This window comes from Erythranthe guttata, chromosome 12 (genome assembly GCF_056151865.1).
Source record: "Erythranthe guttata isolate IM_541 chromosome 12, IM_541, whole genome shotgun sequence".
NCBI classification, from domain to species: domain Eukaryota; kingdom Viridiplantae; phylum Streptophyta; class Magnoliopsida; order Lamiales; family Phrymaceae; genus Erythranthe; species Erythranthe guttata.
The window spans coordinates 5,663,504-5,666,922 of record NC_142544.1 but is presented as its reverse complement, the minus strand read 5'-3'; the positions used below and the strand labels follow the sequence as shown (position 1 = coordinate 5,666,922).

At 35.0% G+C, this 3,419-nt stretch overlaps 2 long non-coding RNA genes across 2 annotated transcripts; both read left to right on the top strand.

Annotated features, from left to right (window-relative positions):
* The first annotated feature begins 258 nt into the window (after window positions 1–258).
* Window positions 259–1,240, top strand: LOC148766300 (uncharacterized). Its single transcript, XR_016034976.1, has 2 exons — window positions 259–524; window positions 1,067–1,240. It is a non-coding gene; the product is annotated as an uncharacterized LOC148766300 (long non-coding RNA).
* Window positions 1,241–1,806: 566 nt separating this feature from the next.
* On the top strand, window positions 1,807–3,151 carry LOC105967802 (uncharacterized). The gene is made up of 2 exons (XR_016034984.1): window positions 1,807–2,435; window positions 2,978–3,151. It is a non-coding gene; the product is annotated as an uncharacterized LOC105967802 (long non-coding RNA).
* Window positions 3,152–3,419: the final 268 nt, after the last annotated feature.

Below are 3,419 nucleotides of genomic sequence, written 5' to 3'. Positions count from 1 at the left end.
TGTACTGTAGCAAGTCAAATCATGTCTGAAAGGTGTTGGAAAAAGGTATTTTGGAAGAAGAATTTAAAAGATAAAGTGATTTGATTTTGTATTTTAGTGAAGACAATTTTCACTGTAGCGGTCAAATCATGTTTGTTAGAGAGAGAAATATTTGAATTTGTTTTGGGGAAAGTTTTTGAAAATAGTGTAGAAAGATAATTTTCATTTTGAGGAAAGTGTGGAAAGAATTTGAAAACGGTAACAAACATAGCCTTTGTGTTTTGGTCTTCATTTCACTTGTCTTCTTCCAAAAAAACGACCAGACCTATTTCTTCAAGCTTCTCTTCAGATTTATTCACTTCCATACTCACATAAGAGAACATTAAACATAAGAACTCACAAAAGTTGAGCTAGAACAAGTTTTGCACCTTTTCTAGCTGAAAATCCTATGTTTTGAAGTTTGAATTCATCTCTAGTCAAGGCTTCTAGCACACCTTATCTAAGCTTGCTGATCCTTTCACTTCATAAACCATATTGATTTTGAGGTAAGTTGAAGCTTTCATTTGCTCATCATAAGAACCTAATTATGTGTGTTTTATTGTGACCTTTGCTATGTGTTCTCCATGATGTTTGAATAATTGATGAGTCATAGTGATATGAAAAAATATGTTTTGAAAATGGGAGTATGGTACTTGATTGATGGTCGAGTAGGCAAGGGACGCGGGAGGGACCGGCGGACCCAACACATGGTGGCAAATACCTGAGGTCGAAAGACCAGTATGGAAAACCCACAATTAACGAAATAAAATACGGCTAATACCTGAGGTCGAAAGGCCGGTATGGAAACCCCATATTATCTATTGGACAAATATGATGAACAGGTTCCGAAAACCAAAGCCTATTGCTATCAGTCAAGTACCACACTTCAAGGGTACCCGAAAAAGAGAAGGATTTCAAAAGAAAGGATCATGAATGAAGTTATATGTGATATTGTACATATTGAATGAATAATGTGTTATGTGATATATTTCTATTATATAAGTTTCAACTTGCTGAGCTATTGGCTCATTAGGTACTTATGATGCAGGTAATGATGTACATGATTAGAAGTTGACCTAGCCAAGAGCGGCCAGTCAGAGATTTGTTCATATGCCATGCTTCGAGCCATTTTGTAGCCGAGCTAGAAACTCTGATTTCATTTTGATAGCCGCTCTATTATGGTTTTTGTACAATGTAATTTTGTAAACAATAAATATTTAAATATATATATATGTACAGATTTTGAGAAAGTACAAAGTTTGATTCTTTTCAAAGCATATAACGTATTTTTGTATGAAAACCATAATGTTTAAGTATATATATAAAAGGTTAGCATCCCTAACTTAATGGTGGTGATCCGATTGGATTCAGCTGTTAGGTTGTGGGGCGTTTCATTTTGTGATATCAGAGCGGAGGTTTAAAATCTTTTCTGAAGACAGAAGAAGGCATATGAACATACTTTGGCTGGGAAGCTTGGTTAACTCTTTTCTTATTTACCTATGTGTTTGATTTATATGTTGCATAGCAAATATCCAGAATTGTTCGGTACGTCAAATTTCGAGGGCGAAATTTTATAAGGAGGGAAGGATTGTAATGCCCAATCATCCATACATGGCCAATAATAAGCATATTGCATCAATGCATATAGTTATAATTCATTATTCATGATGCATGATCACGACTACTTGCTACACGTGTGCCTTAATTGCGTTTTAATACATGATACTTGTTATTGAACTTCTACTTTATGATTTAACGTAAACTTAAGTGATTTATTGTAGTGAGAAGCTCAGTTCCTCGGTTAAGAAGGGATCAATGTGCTAAACGGTGCTATAGATTGTCTTAATTGCATTTCTGCATTTTAATTACATTTTTAATATGATTAATTACATATATAATTACTTGAAGTAGGTCATATTAGACAAAAATCAAAGTATTCAAAAGAGTGCAATTTGATTGGTTGGTTGACTAGCTTGCACAAGATCATTCTCAAATTGTTTACACTTGATTATAATGAGTAAGCATCAGCCCATATCTTATCTCAAGCTAGAAAAACGTGGAGGAACCACAAGAATCCAGCAAATATAAGCCTTCCAATCACCATCCTCCATTTGGCCTTGTTGGGAATGGGTAGATAAGTAAAGACTTTGTGTTTTGGTCTTCATTTCACTTGTCTTCTTCCAAAAAACGACCAGACCTATTTCTTCAAGCTTCTCTTCAGATTTATTCACTTCCATACTCACATAAGAGAACATTAAACATAAGAACTCACAAAAGTAGAGCTAGAACAAGTTTTGCACCTTTTCTAGCTGAAAATCCTATGTTTTGAAGTTTGAATTCATCTCTAGTCAAGGCTTCTAGCACACCTTATCTAAGCTTGCTGATCCTTTCACTTCATAAACCATATTGATTTTGAGGTATGTTGAAGCTTTCATTTGCTCATCATAAGAACCTAATTATGTGTGTTTTATTGTGACCTTTGCTATGTGTTCTCCATGATGTTTGAATGATTGATGAGTCATAGTGATATGAAAAAAAATGTTTTGAAAATGGGAGTATGGTACTTGATTGATGGTCGAGTAGGCAAGGGACGCGGGAGGGACCGGCGGACCCAACACATGGTGGCAAATACCTGAGGTCGAAAGACCAGTATGGAAAACCCACAATTAACGAAATAAAATACGGCTAATACCTGAGGTCGAAAGGCCGGTATGGAAACCCCGTATTATCTATTGGCCAAATATGATGAACAGGTTCCGAAAACCAAGGCCTATTGCTATCAGTCAAGTACCACACTTCAAGGGTACCCGAAAAAGAGAAGGATTTCAAAAGAAAGGATCATGAATGAAGTTATATGTGATATTGTACATATTGAATGAATAATGTGTTATGTGATATATTTCTATTATATCAGTTTCAACTTGCTGAGCCATTGGCTCATTAGGTACTTATGATGCAGGTAATGATGTACATGATTAGAAGTTGACCTAGCCAAGAGCGGCCAGTCAGAGATTTGTTCATATGCCATGCTTCGAGCCATTTTGTAGCCGAGCTAGAAACTCTGATTTCATTTTGATAGCCGCTCTATTATGGTTTTTGTACAATGTAATTTTGTAAACAATAAATATTTAAATATATATATATGTACAGATTTTGAGAAAGTACAAAGTTTGATTCTTTTCAAAGCATATAACGTATTTTTGTATGAAAACCATAATGTTTAAGTATATATATAAAAGGTTAGCATCCCTAACTTAATGGTGGTGATCCGATTGGATTCAACTGTTAGGTTGTGGAGCGTTACATAAGTAGTTGAAGATGCAGATTGAGGATATGAAGCATAATATGAAAATTGTGACTGATTCGACTCTCAAACAAGAGCTCAAGCCGAATGATGTTGA